Genomic DNA, 10,429 nt, shown 5'->3' on the forward strand with positions numbered 1-10,429 from the left:
GTTGGTCTCGATGATCTCTAGAGGTCCCTTCCAACCCCTACAATTCTGTGATTCTGTGATTTTTGTGAAAGATAAATGATGCCCAGATTACTACATTTTTACATTTTTAGGATTACTAGAAATGCTTTCAATTTATAAAACAATCTTAGGTATTTTGTCAGTATAAAGTAATCTCTTCTACCGTTCTGAAACCTTTTAAAAATAAACACTATGTATTTTTGAAATGGAGCTTTTTTCATTTTTATACATCTGTTAATAGTTTACGTTCCTGGCATATAAGCATGGTGTTTATCAGAGGCTTGAAACAATTAAGTACATTTGAATGCATATGGTGCTCTGAAACATGCTTTACTCCAATTCTATATTGTTATTGTATTGCATTAGGAGTTGATTTCACAGCTTAAAAGATGGACATACTTCTATAGTGTATGGGGCTGCTGAATCACGGCCTGAACCTTTGATTGATCACCTGAGGCGAGCAATGAGTCAGCCACGGAAGCACAGGTGAAGGCAATTCACCTGTGCTGCAGGAAGGGGTGAACCTGGCTCCACCTCTCCTAGACCCATTTAAGAGCTAACTGCCAGTGGGGAAGGATCTCTCTGGAGATCTGCTCCATCAGGAGTTTATCTCGCGAGCCCAGGACAGGGTGAGTGACTTTCTCTCATTTCCTCCAATATAAATTATATTAGCCAAGCTCCTAGATATGTATATATATATAATACATCTAGTAACTACAATTTTATGTTAATAAAAAATTCTGTATGAAAGTATCACTGATACAATCCTTTTTATGATCATATACCATTGCTCATGTGTAAACACCAAAATAATCCTGGGGCCACCAATTTATATAATCTATTTTACTTTTATAATAACTAATACAGTCAACTTTACTAACTTATTATCAATCCTTAAATAATTACGCCATTTCAGGTTAAAAATAGTGTGACTATACTAATCTGTTGATGAGTGGTAAAATATAAAAGACACTACTGTTTCTTCAAAGCAATACAATTAAAAAAAGACTTGACTTTTGGAGCAACCTACATGTTATTTCCATGAGAACTACAATAGATACAAAGAGCACAGTAACACTGAAAGAGCAAATTCTCAGATACAAGGCACTTTTTCCACATAGTCTCCACCTTGTGCGTCTTTGCCAGTGATAAACAAGAGCCTGCACGCTGTGCTTGAAAAAAATCTGCACCAGTGGAGATGATCCATTGTTATTGTTTTCACTGATGAAACACACTGCCCTCAAACTCAACTGTGCTCACTTCCACTGTTAGGTTTCCATGAATGTTTAGCAAGTGTTGATGAATAGCAGTGAGTGCCATTTCCTTTTTCTTGCATGGAGCAATGAGGTGACACTCTTCACTTCATACATGCTTTCATGTCAGACGCCATTTGTCAGACTGACCCTCTGCTGCCATCTATTGCATGGCAACAAAATATAATGGAATATTGGTGGAAAGATTCAACCTCTGACATTCTGGGCCTATGTAGTTGCTGTGGGAATACTAAGTCAAGGCTTGAATCAGTGTCTGTGAACCTGGTAGGAGGGTAGGGCTAAACCCAGGAGAGCTCAGATGCAAGCAATGCACCTGTGTGACCAAAAGGTGTGGAGCTAGGACTCACCCCCTCCCAGACTTCATTTAAAGGTTGGTAGTAGAGATAAGGGTATCTCATCTAGAGATCCCTGCCTACCTGAGGACATTACAGGCCTTCTGAAGATAAGCAGCTTCTTTCCTTCATTTCTGCACCCTCACTGATGCTTGCGATCTTGCTGTTTTGCTATCTTGTTGCATTTTCCACTATGCTACACTAATAAAATAAGAGGCATTACTTTTGGAGCAATCCTCATAGCTACAAAGCTTACTCAGCATTTAGAAATGACAGTTTTAATGCTTCTCTGGTCTTAATTTGACTCTCCTGTGCAAATCCTATGGAATAAAAGTTTTATTTGCATCATCACATATAAATTATTTAAGCAGTTCCTTGTGCTGTTTCTTTTTTTATTCTCCTGATAACACTAACTTCTTTAGTATTTTAAAAGTATAATTAACTAAAAACTTAAAGATTGTTTTCTTATTATTGTCGATTTAAGTATTAGCAGATTTTATAAAGCAAATTCACCTTCAAAATCTTCTCACATGTTTATCTCAAAAAATCTGTTGATTTTTGCTTGAGATTTTCCCAAATGTTGTAGGATTGAATTTAAACTTAAAAGTATCTTATCTAAGTGCCGCTTTCACAGAAAACTGTAACAAACAGAAAAGGGAGTTGTATTTACGTGAACATGTGATTCCAGCACATATGACTTAATGAAGTCATACATTTTAACTTGTTAATTTTGTGCAACTACTGTCAGGGCCCTGAGTGCAATGTCATCCTTCCTTGCCTAGACATTCAGCTGTTTGTGCTCAAGGCCAGTTCTGATATGGTGCATCTTTGTCGCATTGGGTCAAGCTGCTGTGAAAAGTTCTGCATGGGAAATCAGATTTGAGAGACCTTGTCAGACATTGGGAACTCTTTCTGCTCTTGGAGTTGTTCCTTCTGTGATTTATGCTGCAGGTGTATCAGTGCCTGGCCCCATACCTTCCTAAACTGCTGACTTGACTTCATTATTGATCTTACGCATTATCACTGTGCACTTGTCTGATGTTCCTGACTTTTGTCTGAACACAGTTACTTTCACAGTACTTGCTCTTCTTTCTTGGTGCCATGGGAATATGCCCTTTGGTGAGGATGCTGTCCCTGTCTGCCTTACTTTTCTACTGCACTCTTGGCTCACAATCTTTATGGTGCAGCCCACTCTGGCTGCTCCTTGATAGTCTCTGCCAAAAACTGGTACTTCAAAAAGGACAGTTCTGTGTATTTTACCAGTTTGATTTTTTGAGACATTATGAAATGAATATCTTTCCCTGAAAGAGAGCCCATTGAAACACAGCCCATATTCTTGATAGCACTATGTCTTTGTGTCATCATCTGATAAGTATTTCTGCCAAAATTAAGGCCTGCTTACTTCTAAACTCCAATCATTTGCCCGAGGATCTAATTTTATAGTGCTTTCAACACCTGCTCTTGCTCTCTGCTACTTGGCAATAAACTAGTGTCCTACAGACTGGGTCTGTTTGTTTTACATGCAGTGGACTGGGTCATAACTCAGTCTGGCCATCCCCATCAGATCACAGACTGCATTATCATCACCTGTGCTGCACCTGCTAAAGCAGATGAAAATGGCTTTTTTGTGTGTGTGTGTGTGTGTGTGTGTGTGTGTGTGTGTGTGTGAAAATATTTCTATGCAAATAGGAGAAAGAGTTGAAAGCGTTCTTGTTTGGGTGGCACTTGAAAAACAATTATTTCATTTTACTTCTCTCTTCTTTTTCTCCCCTTATTCTCAACAAAATTATGTCCCTGAACAAGTTGGGAAACTTTGAAATTCTTGCTTCTATGAAAACACTGTGGAATTAATATTAATTCAATAGACCAATGAAGTCTGAGGTAACTATTTGACATCTGCATTACAGATCACTGTTGAAGTACAATATTATTTGTTCTAGTAATATTAAGTTTGTATTCCCAAATCTAGTGTCAAAGTTACAGAATTATTATCCTGTGGAGGTTTCTATAAATCCAAGGAAAAATTCAGTTAATGCATTATTGTTATTTTAAACAGGCAGATTGCTCTCAAGCACAGGATGCTTGGAAAAGTAAAGATGCAGGAAAAGTAAAACCACATTGAGGCTTGAAAAAAATTGTTAAAAAAACTCTTCATGGGGTACTCCCACCCCTACTGTGAGATCAAATCTGACAGCAACAGGTACAGTGTTGCCCTCCTAGAAGCTTCTGTCTGGCAGATTAGGATGCCAGCTGGGGAGATATTGTGGGAAACCCCTGGTGAGCGAGTGCAGTATTTTATAACATCCTTCCAGCTGGCAGACTGCCTAGCATGGTATTTCTGTCTGCTCTCCAAAACACTTTAAAAAGTTTATTGAGATTACAGGCAGCAACCATGGCAACTAGTAGGAACTGTATTTCTCAGGTGCAACAGAAAAGCATATATACAAATAAATATGTATCATCCCACAATACAAGTCAATCCAATACTCTATAGTAATTTTAATATATATTGAATGAAGTAGTACCTGTAATTTGAGCACTGTAGCTTAATCTGGATGGGGAGGGTTCTGGAACAAAGTTATATCTTAATGTTTTTGTACTTCTGTATTTGTGTATCAGATGATGCGTTTCCCAGTGCTGAAACTGTGATGTTCCTAGTCGTTTGAACAAATGACAGGAGAGCCAGGTAACGCTTAATGACAAAACATATAATAAGAGATTACTTAAGTGCTATTAGATACTTAAGTGCTATTAGAATATGAGTAATTTTCTGTTTTCATTAAGTGCCTGGGTAAGCTAAACAGTGAACTACACACTGGTAGGTGAAGGAGTGATACATGAAAGCAGAAGAGACACACTATGCTCATTTAATATGGGAGGAAAAAGAAGTTTGTAACCTGATGATTTGTTAGGATACACCCTTCACAGAATGTCTTGTGTTGAAAGGGATCTCAAAAATCCAACGCCCCTGCCACGAGCATTGTTGCCATCCACTAACTCAGGCAATGCAGTGCCCCACCCAACCTTGCCTTGAACACATCCTGGGATGGAGCACCCACAACTTCTTTAAGGAACCTATTCCAGTGCCTCACCATCCTTTCAGTGAAAAACTTCCTTCTAACGTATAATTTAAATCTCCCTCTTTTAGTTTAAAGCCATTCTCCCAGTCCTATCAAAATCTGTCTAAAAAGTTGATTTCTCTCCCATTTATAAATGCTCTTTAATTACTGAAATTCCTCAATAAGGTCTCCCTTGTGCCTTCTCTTCTCCAAGCTGAAGAAGACAATCTGCCTTAACCTGTCTTCCATAGGAGAGTTGCTCCAGTCTTTTGATTATGTTTATGGCCCTTCTCTGAATGTGCTCTAACACTTTTATGATTTTCATGTGTTGAGGGCCTCAGATCTGTACGTGGTACTCCTTGATGGAGCTTCACAAGGGCAGAATAGAGAAGGAAAAATTACTTTCCTCATCTTGCTGGCTATTTCTCTTTTGATGCAGTCCAGGGCAGCTGTCTGCAAGTGCACATTGCTGACTTACATTAAAATTTCATCTACCAGGCCCCTTAGCATTTTCTTGGCAGGTTGTTCTTGAGAAATTCTTCTCCCAGGCTGTAGACATGTCTGGGATCTCCCTTACCCAAATGCAACACCTTACACTTAGTCTTGTTGAACATTGTAAGTTTCACATAGGCTTACTTTTTGCACTTGTTCAGGCTCCTTCAGATGGCACTCTTGCTTTGTCTTGCACCATCTGCAAAATTGCTGAGAATGTATTTGACTTTAATTGCTCAAAACATCTCCACCTGAGACACCTACCCCAACTCATGTGCTCAGGATGATCAGTGCTCTTAATTTTCAATCTTCTTCCTGGAGAAGAGGGAAGTAATTTAATTTAAGGTTGATTCTAGTCCAGTTCTAAAGATGATCGGTCTCCTGAAAAATCAAATTTTAATGTTTTCATTTTACCTTATATTTGTAATGCACTGCACTGGTAAGTATGTTGCAAAGAGTTTCTGCTAAGATTTTGTTCACCTTATCACATTCAGAAAAAAATTCACTCTTATTTGCCTTACTGATGATCTAGAAAGAAGGGGGAAGACAACACACTGTAATATTAATCACAGTTAGATGTAAATAGGCTGTGAAATTCTAGGACTAAACATAACTTAGTATGTACTTATATTAACTATAAAACAGGCTGAGCTTTTTCTTTCATTTATTTACTGCCTAATGTATCTCTGGAAGCAGGAGTACAGTTCTCTGTACCATAGTCACATCCTGAGTGCTAGGAAAAGACCCAATCTAAGGATTTTATCCTAGTTGGTATGGCCAGAACTGAATGTTTACCCTTTCTTCTCAAAAAGCCATTTTTTGCCTCTGCACAATTCTTTTCATCTGTTTATATTTGATATACTGCCAGTGGAGGGAAAAATATCTCTGTGTAATGAGACTCAGGCTCTAAATGTTACGTACTAGGAGCATCAAATGCTTTAAATCTATTTTAAACATCTTTCTTCCAAGAAAATGCACTTCATTTCCTTTAAGAAGTCTAAGTGCTGGAAGAAGTATTCTAAGACACTGAGAAAATAACTGACTACCTTACGATCAGTTCCAAGCTGAAAAAATACTGTTTTTTGGCTTTTGAGATTTTGTAAGTACAAATTCTTGTACTCTGTTTCCTCCAAGTTATAATTCCAATAAAAGTTTAGTTAACACTGAGGGTAGGTTATGGTAACAATTTTATTTGTATTTTCCACATTTGGGAAAAAGCCTGTGTTTTAATTAATACTTGTTTACAATATGGAGTAAGTATTAACAAAAGCAAGTAAAATAAGAGCAGGAAAAATTACCTCTACTAATAATAAATGAACAACAATGCAATCACAATGGTCATGCAATAAAAGAACAACCAAACTTAATGAGTAGAGAGTTTCACTATAGTAGGTTGTATGGCAAAAGAAGGCAATGACAGTGCCTTTTAATATGATATAAACCCTATAGAGTAATAGCAGGTTAAAAAATAAAAGTAAAAATTGGCAATTCCTGGCAATTCCACTGCACAAGTAAACTACATGGGACTATATTTTCTAGCCTTTTTGTTGGTATGTTGGCTAAGTGAAAACTTAAATATGTCCGTTCATAGATACCCATTGTGTTCTGTCCCTTTGACTCTCATACAAGTTTTTGGCGAGTATTTCTTAAGAAATTCAGTTTTGCTGAGTTTGAAGCAACTACCATTTTTAAGATAGCAAAATGGGTTAAAAATATCACTGTTCTGATATGTCAGGCAATGATGAAGTGGGTTCTGTACAGTTAATAGAATCAAGAGAGAGGAGGAAAAGAGAGAAAACTCATGTAAATTGAATTGCAGGTAAGCATATCAAAATGCATCTATGAGGGAAATAAAAACAGAGAAAGAGTATCTTCTTAAATGTTTATGAATGTTAATCAAGTTTTAACGTTTGTTTTACTAGTCAGTGTAATCACTGAAATACTGCTTGTATCTGTATTTTTAGGCCATGGTTTTAGCCTTATTAGATTTCTTATTTGAAAAAAAAAAATACATATCTTGAACATATGGAGAGGATGAAGCACATAGGAGTTGAATTGTTCATGTAGGATCATACAGAAAATGTATGAGTAAGCAAGTAAAGGATCCAGATTTTCTGTGATTAGGTCAGTAAATAACCCTTCTGCAAGGGTCTGCTAGGTCACAGCCTGAACCAGAAGATGAGCATGTGGGTGAGCACCTGAGTGATCAGAGCTGAGGAGCCTAGATCTGCCCTTCTTCTCTCTCCCTCTTGGTGGCGCTTCCAAGAGCGCGTATGCACTCGGAGCCTGTGCGGTTTGCACCCTCAGCCCCCTCTACCCCCACTTCCAGTGCACCAGATTTCAAACCTGTGAAGACTGCATTCTGCAGCTCGCCATTTTTCTGAACTGTTGCTGAGACGGGTAAGTTAATTCCTCTTTCTTTGATATCTTGTTCTACAGCACCTGTATCTCAAGTAAAGGTTCTGTCATCATATTTGTTAGCATTACGCCTTCTAATTGCTGAAAATTAAGAAAACATTGAAAAATTTTTTTTGCATCTTTGGACATTTCCTTTTCACAAGTTTCTTCTCTGATTGGGGTCTCAATAAAAACATTCCTTCTGCAGAAGAAAAATACAAGAAGCAAATTATTTTACATATATTCTTTAATTAGTGTATTGGGATTTATGTTACTTAGCACCCTAATTCTTCTCTGATGGTATTTTTTTCTGTGTTGTCCCAGTGCTGTTGAAGAAACTGAAAATTAGTATTCAGATTTTCTCTTGGGATCTCATGAGACTCAGAGGTGTCCCCAATTAAACACTTACTCAACATCTGAAATTAGTTTCCAGTCCTACTACGCTTGTGATTATACTCAAGATGATATTTTAATGCTCCAATGCGCCATCTGGGCATTATTAGTAACATTACTTTAATCAGAATTGTAATCTTGAGTAAAGTCTTTTACTACTAATAGCAGTTCTCTCTTATTTATTTTTAAATTTTTGCATTTTATGTGGAATAAATTAAAGCAGCATCAAATTATCTGCTCAACAAGAAAATTGTGTATGGTTTGTAAAAGAATACCAAATCATTATTAGTGTCAAGACAAGAAAAGGTCTTAAAAGTTAAGTCAGCATCATTACACAGCTTGAACTTTGTCATTATTGAAAACATTCTCCACCCTCCTTTTATTAATATTTTATGCAGGTAAGGCTCAGATGTTGCCTCTGGTTCAAAGAGCAGAGATATTGCCAGGTGTATCTTCTGTACAAAAAATAGTTCTGGTGCTTGGCAGGATTTTGCACAACGAGCTACTGCCACAGCAGGGTTCCCTTTGCAGCTTCTGTGGTGGTGCTGACTTGTTATCAGCCAGTATTTGCTGATAATGGGCCCTTGAATAGGCTTTGGGGTGAGACACAACCTTCTTTAACTAACCCCATGCCTGCAGTAATGAGTCACTGCTGAGGCACGTCAGCCATGTAACTCTGATCACATGCTTTTAATCATGAGCCTTTCTGTCCACGTAGACGCATAACAAACTTCTCTATTTCTCCCATTGTCCTCAAATGCTGCAGAGCAATTAACCTAAAATGTTAGGCTCTACTTGGGAAACAATTTTTGTATCAGCAGAGGAGATAATTTACTTGCTTAGCTGAAATAAATAGTGTATGTACTGAAGGAAAAAGCTTTGTACAAATGGCTGCAGGGCAGGGTGTTAAAAGTTGAAGTAAGAAAAACAAATGATTGAGATTAATCTAAAGAAAAATGTTAAAATGTTTAGAAATTTGAAATATAAGGAAGTGCAACTGTAAAAAAAAAAAAAAACACACAAAAAACCAACCTTTTCTCTCCATTGTCTGGAACAATAAGCTGGAAAAATTCAGTGAGCCATTTAAATATATGCTAGCAAAAAAGTCATTGAAAATGGAGTAAGAAAGATGTCTAGCTGTTCCCACGGCAAGGAATTGATGTGTGCGCCTTTCTGGCACAGGGAGCAGACAGTGTGGCGTTGACACATACTTAGCTAATATAATGAAAGGAGGGACAGAGGTGTTGTCAGTAAACAGACATTAGGCCATGAACAAAGAATAAAGAAAAGAAATTTTTCTTACCCATGCATAGTCTTAGGACCATTACTGCACTCCTAATTCTCCTACATCATCCTGTCCTATAGAAATAATTCTAAGATCATGTCTGTTTTCCAGAGATCATTTCCTCCTCCTCCCAAATTGCATAGATACCCAGATTAGAAAATTCAAAAATATATCTACAAATCAGTTGCATTCATCCTGCTGAGTTCAAAATCAACATTTTATATGTTTGGACATGATAGATATCTTTACTCAGAAAAGGACTAAGATTTAACTTTAAAACAGGACTTTTTTAAAAGACCATAAACATATAATAAGTACATTTATACTCATAGGATTCTATAATTAAGCAGTATGCAAACTTTAAAGTGTTTTTATAATTCTGTGTATCGTTTTAAAGATGAAGTTGCATCAACATGAGTTTAGTGAGCTGTACACACAGAGGATAGAGGTACTAATGAAGAATGTGCTACATAGCTATTAAGTGCCAGATTTTTCAGAAGGGTTTTCATATAAGGAGCCATATGTTCTTGAGTACATATAAGGACTGGCTAAATCTAATCAGATAAATTATTATTTGTAGTAATGCCAATAATAGAATGCTGTTGTTCTAAACCTGCAAAATGTAAAAAGCTGTATTAAATTTCCTTAGTTTAAACTTAGTGTCTCCATTTATATTGAGTTTGAATAGTTTGACAAACCAGAATTTGGCTGTCCAAATGTGTATTAATTCCACAAATTAGTGGAAGATCACTGGACCTGCAATGATGAAATGTTCTATTTAGTATTATTTTTCCTTTGAGTTGCAGAACTTCAGAAAATGTCTCAAGATTTAATTATCGTTAATAAGTAAAGAAAGAAATTAGAGATGATAGAAACAGGCTGTAACTTATTATACTGCTACAGTATCCCATCTATGCCCCTTTCAGAGGGATTTTTTCTATATATTTGTAATTAATTGTCCAATATATCTTACATTAGATAATAATAATTTGCATAAGAAGACCCACAGAACAAAAGAAGTACCATGTCAGTTGTTCATCCTCAAGAAATCTGGATTGAATTTGCACCTAATTGGAAAATTCACCCTACTTAAATTTTTTTCTGTACAGCAAGTCATGACTGCTTTCATTTCTTTAGATACATTGCATTGGTAGTTTAAATTTGAGATTTTTTTTTTTT

General features: G+C 36.7%; 1 long non-coding RNA gene across 1 annotated transcript in view; it reads left to right on the forward strand.

Moving 5' to 3' along the window:
* Window positions 1-6,416: 6,416 nt before the first annotated feature.
* The window catches only part of LOC104910798, a 125,814-nt gene continuing 121,801 nt past the window's right edge, over window positions 6,417-10,429 (forward strand). The window contains exon 1 of the long non-coding RNA XR_004159675.1: window positions 6,417-7,575. This is a non-coding gene — a long non-coding RNA (uncharacterized LOC104910798). The remainder of the gene's footprint in view (window positions 7,576-10,429) is intronic.

The sequence above is a fragment of the Meleagris gallopavo genome, chromosome 4 (assembly GCF_000146605.3).
Source record: "Meleagris gallopavo isolate NT-WF06-2002-E0010 breed Aviagen turkey brand Nicholas breeding stock chromosome 4, Turkey_5.1, whole genome shotgun sequence".
NCBI classification, from domain to species: Eukaryota; Metazoa; Chordata; class Aves; order Galliformes; family Phasianidae; genus Meleagris; species Meleagris gallopavo.